The sequence below is a fragment of the Peromyscus eremicus genome, chromosome 8a, assembly GCF_949786415.1.
Source record: "Peromyscus eremicus chromosome 8a, PerEre_H2_v1, whole genome shotgun sequence".
NCBI lineage: Eukaryota > Metazoa > Chordata > Mammalia > Rodentia > Cricetidae > Peromyscus > Peromyscus eremicus.
In genome coordinates this window covers 37881609-37895674 of record NC_081423.1, presented here as the reverse complement: position 1 = coordinate 37895674, position 14066 = coordinate 37881609, and the positions used below count along the sequence as shown (strand labels likewise).

The following is a 14066-nucleotide window of genomic DNA, read 5'->3' as shown; positions in this document are numbered from 1 at the left end:
AGGAAACAGAGGCAGGGGGATATCCATGGGTTAAAGGTGAGCCTAATGTGCATGGTGAGTTCTGGGACAGCCAGTGCAGTCTCTGCCGTTAAAAAAAAAAACAAAACAAAAAAGCTGAGGTAAAACTGTTCTGAGTTATTAAGCCAAGCTGAATTGAGAGGAGTTAATTATTGCTGACCAAAGAGTGAGAAAGTAATTATTTCTGTATTTCCTTAGAAATGGACACATTTGTTTACCTAACATTTATTTATAAGGATATCTATTTTAATAAGAATGGGCTTTTTTGGAAATGAAAGTATGCTGAATTATGGAGGAAACAGCTTTCAACTTCAATAGTAATTACAAGTGTCTTTTTACCAGATTTAAGAGGCAGTGGTGTTTTTGTCCTAATAAAGTGTGCTAAGTGCATTGCTGCAGGAAGTGAGTCGGTGGGACCTAGCTGCAGGGCACCCTGGCCTGTGGCAAAGTGGAGACCCTAGTATTTTCACCTCTAAGAGTATGCCTTAAGGTAAAAAGCACTTTCCCCTCTTTTTTTGGGTGAGGGTGATCCCCCTAACAGGCTTGTTGAGAAAATTTACATAATAGTAAATTCAGTTTGTTGAAATGTGTAAGTCAGTGTTGCTGACTGTCTTCTTTGTTTAAATAGTATTTTCATCACCAGAAAAAACCAGCACTCTTCCAGCTCTGTACTCTGACACAGTAATGAAGTTTTTGTCCCTGGGAGTTGCTTCTTTGGATATTTGGTTGGAAAGGAGTCCTGTATTCATTACCTCTTACCAGGATTTCTCAGTAATGTAGCACCTGTCATTATCTCTTACAATTGAATATTCCGTGTGTACATATATAGCATTTGATTTTTCTGTTCATTAGTTTGTGGGCATTTTGAGTTATTTCCCCACATTTCAGCCATTATGAATAATGCAGTTATGAATATGAACATTTAAGCATAGTCAGGTGATTGAGTAAAAGAGGCAGACAACTTATGGAACAATGGTGATCCCATAAGATCATGATGGAGATTCTAGTGACCCAGTAACATGGTCATGGTGTCTGTCCTGTTGCCTGTGTGTGATGATGGTATAAAATTACTGTGCTGCTGGTCATAGACAGGTATAGAACACACAGTTATGTAAGGTGCATAACAGTTGCTAACATAAACTATATGTTTATATAACTATAAATGTGTACTTTTTATCATTAGAGAGTATTCCTTTTACTTATATATAAAACATGTGAAGTGTAAAACAGCTTCAGGTAGGTCCTCAGACAGTATTCCAGAAGGCATTGTTTTCGTAGGAACTGACAGCTTTGTGCATGTTGTTGCTTCTAAAGATCTTTCAGAGGGAGACTGTGTAGACCATGTGCACCTTCCTGTAATCCTGGTACTTGGCAGCAAAGTGGGAAGATTGCTGAGACTAACTTGGGCTACATAGTGAGACCCTGCCTCAGAAAACAACGAAAATAACCTAGTATGTTTCTTAAATTCACATATATTTACTTATGGTGTATGTGTGTGCAGTTGTACATGTGGAGGTCAGAGGACACTTGGAGGAGTCATTCTCTCCTTTTACCATGTGGATTCCTGGAATGGAACTTGGGTCAGCTCATTAGGCTTAGTGGCAAATGCCTAGACCCACTTAGCTATTTCATTGGTCTGTGGAGAGTGTGTGTGTGTGTGTGTGTGTGTGTGTGTGTGTGTGTGTGTGTATACTTTTTTTTTTTTTTACTTTTAAAAACTTTTTTTTTTTCTCTCTGAGACAGGGTTTCTCTGTAGCCCTGGATGTTCTGGAATTCAATCTGTAGGCCAAGCTGGCCTTGAACTCCCAAGATCTGTCTGCCTCTGCCTCCTGAGTGCTGAGACTAAAGGTGTATAGTCTTACACCCGGCCTATTATTTAAACTTTTAGTTGAAATAGAATTATATCACTCTTTTCCTTTCCTTCCTCCAGCTCCTCTTAGCTACTCTTCCTCAACCCCTCCCACTTTCAAGTTGATAGCCTCTTTTTTTATTATTGTTACATACACACACACATACACACACACACACACACACACAAATAAAATAAAAAAACCAACAACAAAACAAAATAAACACCTGTTGAGACTGTTTTTGCTGTTTGTATGTATATGGTTTGAAGGCTGACCAATAACTTCAAGATTTTCCCCCTCTCATGTTAACATGTCCATTGATATTGCCATTATTCCCATCTTGTTTATGTAGCCATTTCTGAGAGAGATTGTTTCACAGTAGACTTCCTCATATTCTGACTCTTACATAATCTTTCCACCCCCTCTTCCGTGACGTTCCAAGCCATAGACTCAGGAGCTGTGATATAGATGTATGCATTGGGGCTGGGCTACCCATAGTCTCTGGATTCTGTCCACTTGTGGTTTTCTGTGATGGTCTCTACTTGGCTGTGGAGAGGCCTCTTTGATGAGGGGTGGTCACTACACTTACCCAGGAAAGGAGGCTCTTGCACAAAGAGGATTTGTAGGTGAAGGGACTGGTAGTCTGCACAAGATACCCCAAGATCAAGTCCTCAGCACAAAGGAAATTTATTTGCCCCAAAGGGACCAAGGGCTGGGAATAAGAGACAAAGACAGGAGATAGAGGATGAGAGAGAAGGGGAAGGGAACAAGGGAGAGAGGAAAGGGGTATGGGGGGGTCATGGACACAAAGGACTGCCTCTGGATAGAGAGGAGACAGATATGGCCCATAGGAAAAAAGGGAAACCCTCTGTTAGGATGAAGTATTTAATTTTGGTTGGGCATGTTTATTAGGGCAGCCAAAGGGGGCTTTTAATTTATGGACTTCAATACTTTGATAGCTGGACCTTGGTAGTCAGCCTCAGGAGGAGGAAGTGGCCAAATAAGGCAATAGAGACCTTGGTGGCTAGCTTTAGGAATGTCATCTAACAGTTTTTAGCAAGGCAGAGGGAGTGGGAGAGAAGGGCAAGGCCTGCCAGAGCCATGTTCGCCATGCTTGGGCTGCCTAGAGACCCTTCAGCAGGTCTGGTATTTATATTTTTAAAAATCCTTTTAGGGTCAGGAGAGATGTCTCAGCTGTTAAGAGCACTGGTTACTCTTCCAGAGGTCCTGGGTTCAATTCCCAGCACCCATATGGTGGCTCACAACCATTTATGACTGTAGTCCTGTGGGATCTAATGCTCTTTTCTGGTGTGCAGACATACATGGAGATAGAATACCCACATACATAAAATAAACCTAAAAATATCCCTTTCTACAGTGTTTTTTTTTTTTTTTTTTACTATTTTTTGTGTTTAGATATATAAAATATTGTTGTGAGAGTCCTCTGTTGGATTCCCAGCACAGCATAAAACTACCTAACCATGCAGGCCTGTAGTCTTAGAACTAGAGAGGTGGAAGCAGGAAGATCAGAAGAAATTCAGTGTCATCCTTCTGATACATGGTAAGTTTGAGGCCAGCCTGGGCTACAGAAGACCCTGTTTCAAAAATGACAAATCCTGCTGTGTTATGATTGCCTACAGTACTCAGGGCGATAACATGACTACAGCTTTTTAGACAAGAAGCTAGTGTAGTAGGCATCTCATTGCGTTTCCTGTAAGTATGACATGAAATTTATGTGATAGTCTCAGCTAATAGAGTTTCTCAAACTATTTTTGTGGGCGGGTAGTATGTGCCTGGCCAAGGTTTTGTGTGCATATGCTTAATTTATCTTTATGTGTGTGTCTGTACCTTAGGATGGATATGTAGCATACAGACTTGTGTGTCACCTCTTTAATACTTTAGTGAAGTGCTAAACTACTGAACCAAATGACTGCTTCATTGCCAGTTCCACTAACAATATGGAACTATGTATGTGCAGCTTTTTGTAATTGTATATTTTCACTTAGCGTAATGTGTTCAAGGCTTGTCCATATAGTATGTATCTCTACTTAATTTCTTTTTATGGTTGCATGATATTCTATTGTATCGGTGTCATATTTTGTCTAGCCTTAAAATTTTCTATGGTCAGTGAAACACTTTTTGATAGAGAAATGATTACATATAGCTTCATGTACTTACATCCCACTGGCAATTTATTTATTTTTAGATTAAATTAGATTAGATTGATTTACGACTGGGCCCTCACTATGTAGCCCAGGAAGCTGTTGAATTTGTGGTATTCCTGCTTCAGCCTTCTATGCTGCGGGGATGTAGACATGTGCTTGTCATACCCAGCATTCCACTAGCCGTTTCAGTGGTAGGGAGAGTGCTTGTCAGTGCAGAGCCTGATTTGGGATTGTGCATGTGCAGCTGTTGGGCGAGTAGTCTGGAGGGTGGGGATTATTGAGTTTTTAAACATTTCTATACTTTTTGGAGGAAGAAGAACATGTTATTTCTTTGTTAATTTTTTGGTTTCTGAGACTGAGTCTACCAGTGTAGACCAAATTGGCTTCAAACTCCTGATTGTTCTGTTCCAGCCTACTGGGTTCTGGGTTTACAGATGTGTGTGTCACCAAGCCTGGCAAAGAAGTTCATCAAAACAACAACAGCTGTATCTTTATGTTAACAGAAATGTGTTCAACTTAGAAAAGTAGGATCATGCAGTCTTAAGGAGTGTTAGTATTTTACATCAGTCCATTAATTGCCATATGTTATACATAAAATAATTCCAGATTACATCTGACAGAACTTGGTTGTCTTGTTTTTTGAGTCAGTCCAAGTGTTGGAGTTTCAGGTGTTTGCCACCATGCTGGGTGTAAGAGAACCTTTAATTCTTCATACTGACCTCAAAATTTCAATTGATAATAACCAAATCTTGTTATTATGCTTCTAAAATGGAGTGAAGGAATAAATACAGGCAATGCCTAGTTTAAACATAAGACACCTACCATAGCTTTTAGAGTTCATTCTACAAAACAAACATTAGTCACTATTTCAAAGAGGCCATTTATATAGGACATTTGGTGATGATAAAATTATTGGATAAGGTGGAGACAGGAAGATCAGAATTCAGGGTCATTCTCAAGGTGTATCAGATAGGGGACCAGGAGTTACAGGCTATCCTGCATCATGTGAGACTGTCTCAGCGCCCCCACTGCCCCCCACAAAGGTAGTGGGTGGTCTGGAAGAGTTAGCTCGAGGTCACTTTTGAATTAATATATTCAGGAAGACAGGCCATGGTTGTGTCCTGGGGGGTCAGAAAGTTGAAGCTGGCTCTGAGGCGGGGGTCACAACTACTGCTGGTGGCAGCAGCTTCTAAACCCGTGGATCCCCCCACCAGCTGGCTCACTTCTGCTCACTAACTCTAAGGAGCTGCTTAGGCAGAGCCCTGTTTATATTCCACATGTTAACTACAAGAAAAATCTGGAAAATGGAGGGGATTTTTTGGGGGGGGGGTGGTTGTGTGTGTGTGTGGTTTTTTTTTTTTTTTTTTAACTTTTTTGCCCCTGAAGTACAAGAAGGTATGTCTAGGAGAGTGTGAATATCCTTCTGTTATTTTATTTGGTCACAAGGCTTTGCATGAAGTAGATTTTGGAGGTAGTAATATTAAAAACATTTCAACTTAGATTGGATATGTCCTGAAATGTTATACTAAATGTGAACAGTTTGGTTTAGATAAAGTGGTTTCTCAGGTCTAATATTTTCAGTTGGAAATAAGCTAGTGTTTGTAGAAACCTTTTATAGTGTGTTTCCTGTTGTAGTGAATGGTTGAAGTATGACAGTGGATGTAACTGTAAAATATTTTTTTGTCTTATCCTAGGTTTTTAGAGTTGAACTAATGCATACTTTGAATGTACTTTTTTTTTTCCTGTTTGGTTTTGTAACTTGGTTGTAGACTCTTTGTGTGTGATTGTGGGTATGTGTGATTGTGTGATTGTGGGTGTGTATGTGCCACAGCTTGTATACACAGGTGAGAGGACAACCTCTGATGTCACTCACTCCCCTCTTTCCATCTTGTTTGAGATGGGGTCTCTTGTTCACAGGCTGGCTGGCTTGTGTGTTTTCTTGGAATTCTCCTATCTCTGTAGGTGCACTGGGATCAGAGATGTACTACCGTTCCTGGCTTTACGTGGGTACTGGGGATTCGAACTCAGGTCTTCATACTCGTACAAGGACTTTGCTTGCTGAGCCATTTCCACATCCTATGCTTTATTTTTAAAATTCAGTTTATTTTTATTTATTTTGCTGAAATGAGGTGGGTTGTGATAATCTTCAAAAATAATGTGTGACAGGCCAGACGTTGTAGCGCATACCTTTACTACTCTGAGGTGGTTTTCTGAGTTTGAGGCCAGCCTGGTCTACATAGCAAGTTCCAGGATAGCCAGGGCTATACAGAGAAACACTGTCTCAGGAGAAGTTGGGGGGAGAGAGAAAGAAAGAGAGGGAGGGAGGGAGGGAGGGAAAGAAGGAAGGAAGGAAGGAAGGAAGGAAGGAAAGAAGGAAGGAAAGAAGGAAGGAAAGAAGGAAGGAAAGAAAAAAGAAAAACCAGATGGTGGTGGCGCACACCTTTAATCCCAGCACTCAGGAGGCAGAAGCAAGTGGATCTCTGTGAGTTCTAGGCCAGCCTGATCTACAGAGCAAGTTCCAGGAAACTTGCTACACAGAGAAAACTTGTCTTGAAGCCACCCCCCCCCAAAAAAAAAATGTGAACTAGGAATTAGCAAGTCTTACCTCTTACCCAGAATAGACTGGGAAGATGTTTTACTTTTATTATCTATTTATTTCTAAGATTTGTTTTATTTTATGTGTATAAGTGTTTTGCATCAGATCTCCTGGAAGTGGAGTTACAGATGGTTGTGAAACAACATGTGGGTTTGGGGAGTTGAACTTGGGCCCTCTGGAAAAACAAGTGCTCTCCATCTCTCCAGTCTAGTGTTTTGCTTTTTGGTCGTGTTCAATTTTTGTCATTACTCAATTTTAAACATTTTCCTTATAGTGTTTTGACAAGTTACTAAAAGTTTTAGTGTGTTCTTTTTCATGCCCCCCCCCATGTTTCATGAAATGACAGAAGGGCTTTTGGTTTTGATATGCTAAATATTTCTTGTATGTCTACTGTGTGTAATAGAGAACATCTATAATCCCAGGCCAGGAAGATTGTGAATTCAAGACTAGCCTGGGCTACACAGTGAGTTCAAGGCTAGTCTGGACTGAGTAGGGAGAACCTGTCTCCCCAAACCAGAATAATCCTGGAGTGGTGGCACATCCACCCCTGTAATCCTAGCACCTGGGAGGTGGGGGTTGGAAGGTCAGGAGGAGGTCAAGGCCCCTTCATTTGCATAGCAGGTTTAAGGCTAGCCTGGCCTGATAGAGGTCCTGCCTCCACAAAACAAAAAAGCATGTGTGTGTGTGTGTGTGTGTGTGTGTGTGTGTGTGCGCGCGCGCGCGCGCCTGTCTTAGGGAGAAGAGTTTTGAGTGTGCCATAGCAGGCATATGAAGGTCAGAGAACAGTTTACAAAAGGTTCTTTCCTTCTATCAAGTGGGGTCTGGGGATGCAACTCAAACGTCAGGCTTGGTGGCAATCACACTGTAAAAATAATTAAGAGAGAGCATGGTGGTGTCTGGCCTTCCTTGAATGACAAAGCAGAAAGGCAGGAGTCTGGAATGATACCCTTGTGTTTTGCTTGAGAAACTAGGTAGAAGATAAAGAATGTACATTGCATTACCTCTTGTCTTTCTGGATGTTGGAGGACACTTTTAACTTTTCTCTGACTGCCTGAAAGTGTTTGAAGATGTCAACTCATTAAAGATATCCTTTCTTATTCATGGCACTCAGATGGATACCTTGGAAAACAAGTCTCTGTGCGGAGAGTGCTATAATCTCAAACTCAACTAGAGAGGTAATGCAATGTGCTCTGTCTCTTCACTGTGAACAACAGGCAAGTGGGGACAGTGGCATGTAATGTGCTGCAAAAAACACCGCCATACACCAGGTCTTAACGTAGACTGTGGCTTCATGGCTTCTAAGTAGAATCTAGTACATGCCAGTCATGGGCTCAGAATGTTCTTTGGGTGAGTACATTAAAACGTAGTTTTAGCTGACAGTGAGATGATTTAATTAGAAAACAAAACAAAAAACTGATTCCTACCAAATGTAATAAGGGACTAAGGGACTATTGACTAGAAATGAATGAATAATAGTCTATTGAATTACCTTTTTATGAATGCCCAATTATATTAGGATCCAGTGCTGTTTTAGCCCAGGCTTTCTTTTCAAGGAGCAATTAGTGTTTCTGATACTTAGCATTATATACATTTCTGAAAGCCTTCTGAAAAGATTGTGACCATGTGTCAAGCTTAAATGCATTGAAGGATCCAGCTTTCCATGTAAATCAGTCTTGCTACTAATTATCAATCTGCAGTGATTTAACTGGTTTTTAACAGAATAATTGCACATTTTAAAAGTGTTCAGTTTAATAAATTTTGCCATACATACATGCCTGTGAAGGGATACCATACTCAGCTACTGGAAATCTGAGGCTGGGAACAGACAGTGGACCAGAGCTTGCCTGGGGTGCCCAAGACTGTGGTATGACCCCAGCACCACAAAATCCACTGTAACAAAAATATAGTTGAAAATATCTGTTACCCCAAAAGTTCGCTTCCAGCCATTTGTAGTCCTCTTCACACCCATTTCCAGGCAGTTGATACACCTGCTCTTTGTTACCAGAAATAATTAGTTTTTTATTTCTTTCTTTCTTCCCCCTCCTTTCTTTCTTTCTTTCTTTCTTTCTTTCTTTCTTTCTTTCTTTCTTTCTTTCTTTCTTTCTTTCTTTCTTTCTTTCTTTCTTTTCTCTCTCTCTCTTTCTTTTTCCTTCCTTCCTTCTTCCCTTCCCTTCCCTTCCCTTCCCTTCCCTTCCCTTCCCTTCCCTTCCCTTCCCTCCCTCCCTCCCTCCCTCCCTCCCTCCCTCCCTCCTTCCTTTCTTTCTTCTTTGTTTTAGACAGTTTCTCTAGTCTTGGGTGTCCTAGAACCCACTCTGTAGATCCATCTGCTTCTGCCTCCTCCTGGGTGTTAGGATTAAAGGTGTTTGTCACTACTGCTTGGCTAGTTTTTGTTTTCTAGAATTTATATAAATGGATTTTATAGGATACTCTGTGTGTGTGTGTACACATGTATTCATATGCATATATGTTTGTTTCCTCACAGTGCTGGAGATAAAACTGGGTTTATGTATGCTTGCCAAGTGCTATGCCGTGGACCTACACACTCAGTCTGAGTGGGTTTTTGATGCAGCATAATTATTTTTTGGTTCATCCGTGTTGATATATGTATAGTAGTTAATTATTTTTGTGTGTGGGGTGTGTGTGTGCGTTTATATGTGTGTGCTTATTCATGTGTGGATATGTAAAGGCCAGAGGTATGTTATCTTCCTTTGGCACTCTCTATTTAAAAATTCTTTACATTTACTTATGTATTGTGTGTGGGTGTGTGTGTGGGGGGGTGTATGGGTGCATATGTGCACATGTGTGGATGTCAGATGGCGTTTTGAGGCACCATGAGGATCTCTGAGTTGAACTTAGACTTGACAGCAAGTGCCCGTACCCAGTGAGCCATCCCACTGGCCCCCTCTGTTGTATGTTTGAGGCAGTTTTTCAGTGAACCTGGGGCTTGGCATTTTGGCTATACTGGCTGACCAGAAAATCCCCCAAATCCACCTATCTTGGCCCCCTTGTCACTGGAGTCACAGATGTGTACCACTGCATCCAGCTTTTTATGTTTGTGCTGGGCTTCCATACTCAGATCTCCATTCTTGTATGGCAGGCATTTTACATACTAAGCCATCTCCACAGTCCCTATAGTAATTCATTCATTGTTGCAACCAGGCATGTTCAACCCAGTTTTGTATGTTGTCCTCTGCAGAGTTCATCCTTGAGAGCTAGATAGCTAAGTTACATACATATACCAACACACACGCACACAATCTCACATGTTTTAAGTCAATTTACAATTTTGTATTGGCTTACATTCATGGTTATTCACACATGTGGTGCATGGCTGCAAATGCCTCTCTGAATGAAGGTGTACTCCTGTTTATCATTCACCTATCTACAGGCAATTGGAGTTGCTGCCTGTTTTTTTGCTGTTAAATAAGGGGGGAAAAAACCTTTAGACAATTTAAATAAAGCTGTTTGAGTAAAGAATGATTTTTATGAATTAAGCAATACTCATAATCATAAAAGATCCAGAGAGTTTTGTCTAACTGGGTATTGAGTGGTTCTAGACAAAAAGGGGAAGTAAAGTAAGGTTCATCTCTTTCTCTATCCTTTTTGGGTGTGGTCTGATTTGGCAGCTGTGCTTGGCTGAATTTGGCTGCTTGTGATTGGGAGAGACTCAGCTGTTTGTTCTGACAGTCAGTTAGGTTTTCTGTTTGTCTACATAGTGAGTTAGGTTGCATTCCATTAAAAAATTTAATTTTATAAACTTTTAGTTATAAAAAACTTGAACATAAATAAAAACATCACATGCCAAAATTAACCAAAACCAAAACACCATACAACTTAACATATTTCATAGTATAGAAACTCAAAGTATAGAGATAGTCTCAGGTCAGTGGCTTTCTGCTTACTCATTTTATCATCTGTTACAAATAAATTGCTGTGAATAGTTTTACAGATGTACATTTTTGCTTTTTAAGATAAATACCTAGGAATGCAGTAGCTGCATTGTATGACACTCTGTGTGTATCTTTTTCTTTTCTTCTTTTTTTTTTTGTAGGTAGGTGTGTGTGTGTGTGTGTGTGTGTATGTGTTTTAAAGCAACTACAAAATTAAAAAAAAAATAGTAAGTATTTCAAATTTGTACCAGCAGCATTGGGAGGACACAATTAGTTGTTCCTGTCTTTGCTGTGTTCTTGGTGCTAAGGAGTAAGCCTGGGGCCTTGTGCATGCAAGGCAAGCAAGCACTCTACCGACTGAGCTACACCCAAGCCTACCACAATTTAAACAGTTGAGTATACAGACAATTTCAGCAAATCAGTTGATGCTTAGGGAGGAATTGCTGTTGTTTGAATGGCTGGAATTGGAGGAGAATGACATGTCCTGACAGTGCTTTTAGGGGGAGTTACACTGTGGTCCCCGAGATGAGCAAGATTGAGAAAGAAGTGATTAGGATTACCAATTGAGCTTGTGCATGCTAGATTTGAGGCCTGTTGTTTGCTTAGTATGTTAAGTGTTTATGTGTTTATTTGGTTGTTTCTGTATGAAGAAATAGCTTAGCTTTGATGTAGGCTTGGTCACATAGGTACTGATACTCAGAATTAGAGCTCAAATCTATAGCTTTCTGACTCAAACCTCATGTTTTTATCTCATGTTATTTTATATCACTAAGTCAGGAAAATATGTTTGACTTTGACAATAATACAATGTTCTCTGTGAGCTATTAAAAATACATACCAGAGTTTGAAAGCTCAGATGCTTAGCGGGTCCAGGCAGGTAACTGAACTAGGTTACAGTGGAGAGAGTGGCAGCATCTGGAGAACCACGAAGCCCATGCCCATCAGGAGTTGGCTGTTAATCCAATCTAATAGTGCTCCATGGAGGAGCAGACCTCATGTTGTCTGGTTTTATTTTTCAAGAGAGAGCAGAAATCTGAATTTTCCTTGTGAAGTCTTCAGATTTGTCGGTGGAGGAAGGTGTTCTTTAACAGTGTGTAAGCCAACCTTGTGTGTGTCCACTGAAGACTTGTAGCCTGGCTTCTGCTCAGTGGGTCACCTTTGGTGTAAGTTGTACCTTGTATACTGTAGAAGCAACAATCAATTTATATGATGAGAAAAGGGTGGTAATCTTGTGTAATAAGCATGTTACAGGCATTGAAAAGTAGGTTGTTTGTTTAAACATGGTGCTTAGTGAGTCTAGCATTTGAGTTTAGTTTTCATGTTGTATCATTTAATTATATAGAGGGAAGAATTGCTCCCTGGCACTTTTGCCTCCTAATTGCATGCTTTCGTTTGCAGATAGGGCCAGTTTTGAGTGAAACGGGGAAACTAAATGAGAAGAAATCTTCCAGGAACAACTTGTACTACTACTGAGTCTGCAGAGTCACCTGTGTGTGTCTTGTGGAATAGTCTACACTCAGAGATAGATGAATAAGTGGCCCCATTGATGAGTGGTAAGTCTGTGGCCACTGGTGGCTAGATAGTGAAGTGATTGCCACAAAAATAGTCTACTTTCTTCGTGTTGTTAGCACTCACCATTAATGAGTTCATTTTGTCCAAGTCCAGAGTGTGGCTTTTCTCTTCAGGTTAGCACAGCCTTTCCATTGCCCATGTGACAGTCATGGCAGTTGTTTGACCAGGTAGTCACAGGACATTCCACAGTCATGTCAGAACAGTAAAAGCAGTCAGTAATGATTATCTACTCTTCAAAGCCATTTTAGTAGCCTAACCCTAATCATTAAAATCTACTGGAAGCCGGGCAGTGGTGGCACACGCTTTTGATCCTAGCACTCGGGAAGCAGAGGTAGGTGGATCTCTGAGTTTGAGTCCAGTCTGGTCTACAAAGCTAGTTCCAGAACAGCCAGGACTTGTTACACAGAGAAACCCTGTCTCGGAAAACAAAAACAAAACAGAACAAAAACAAACAAACAAACAAAAATCTACTGGAAGCTGGGCATGGTGGTGCATGCCTTTAATTGTAGCACTTGGAAGACATAGGCAGCCTGGTCTATCTAGTGAGTTCCAGGATAGCCAGGACTATACAGAGAGACTGTGTCTCCAAAAAAAACCAAAAAACCAAAAACATGTAAATTTTCCTCTAGCCAGAACCATATTTATCCTCTCTTCATCATATGTTCCAGTACATAAAAAAATGAAGATTGTTGAGGTCCCTTCCATCACAGTGTCAGGATTAGAGGACACACACGCCCCTTCTGAGAGGAAAGAATGGTGTTTCCCAGCACACAGTCAACACTGGCAGGGACAGGGAACTTAAGAGTTCTAGAGAGTCTTTTGGCTATACATTTTAAATAAAATAGAAATGTAGTTCTCTAAGATAAGGAAGGAACTTAAAACTTTAAAATCGAGCATTTAAAAATAAAATAGCATGTACTGATTAAGGCAAAATCTATTAGAAAAAACACAGAAGTATTTTAAAATTCCTTTGCAAATACTGAGAGTGAACATTTCATGTAGAGCTTGACAGCTACTAGTTGAGGAAATCAGTTGTTTAACGTGCATCTCATCATATTTCTTGTATCCATGTGTGTTAAGTGTGCACTTGTTTATTACCATGGATAAAATAACAGTAACTGCGCTTTAGAGCTGGGTCTGGTGTCTCTGACCTGAAGCGCATGCTGTGTAGTCAGGTCTCCAGGGAGCATGCCCCTCACTCTTCCTGCTTCCTTACACTGGAGTGTATCTATCACTGGGGAACAGACTACAGTGTACTCCAAGGAATGTTTCCAGCCTGAATTCTTGTCCCTAAATCAATGCTGTTCTAAGGTTCTTCGTGCTACAAGAATCCTAGTATCCTACCAACATTGAAAATACTGTTGAATAAAAATCTGGCCTTGGTTTTTACTTTGCCTTTGAGTATTTATCTGTTTACATTCAGTTGAAAATAATTAATCTTTATAGAGTTACATTAATGTTTCTCTTAAGATAAATTCACTCATAAATTGTCTCTGATGAGCAAGGCCAGCAGTTGTTAAGAATTTTATTTGGAGAGACAAAGGGCATGTGTTCCTAATGAAAATGGAGGAGAGTAACCCATCCATAAAATTCTCTTCCAAGCAGCTGTTACTGTTGTCAGTACAATAGCAAGTGAGTGAATCCTTTCAGTTTTCCCATTTTTGTGTGTGAAATTATTATTGGTTGTTACAGAGCGCTGAGTCTTCCCCAAGTACTCACTTACTCTTTAGAAGTGTTGTTTCTCAAGTCACAGCCCTGTGAGCGAGGCTGCCGCTCTTGACCACAGCGCTGATTTTACACTCATCTGAAAATAACCTGCTAGATGTTAATTTTGCTGCTCTGCAGTGCTGTCAGGACTTCTTGTCCTGAGGCCGAGCTGCTGTCTTCTTTGTCTTGGTGTTTAAGTTGGCAGAGAGGGACGTCAGTGGTTGTGTGCCTTGGGAAGGGTGGAGCGCAATCCTCCCTCACTGTGAGT

The 14066-nt window shown here is 40.5% G+C and overlaps 1 protein-coding gene across 2 annotated transcripts in view; it reads left to right on the top strand.

Annotated features, from left to right (window-relative positions):
* The window catches only part of Cdc42se2 (CDC42 small effector 2), a 75295-nt gene that overhangs the window by 22461 nt on the left and 38768 nt on the right, over positions 1-14066 (top strand). Inside the window, exon 2 of one of the 2 annotated variants that reach the window (XM_059270571.1) lies at positions 11918-12072. The exons of the other annotated variant lie outside the window; for it this stretch is intronic. The gene's annotated coding sequence lies outside the window, so the exon portion shown is untranslated. The remainder of the gene's footprint in view (positions 1-11917; positions 12073-14066) is intronic. 2 annotated transcript variants of the gene reach the window in all.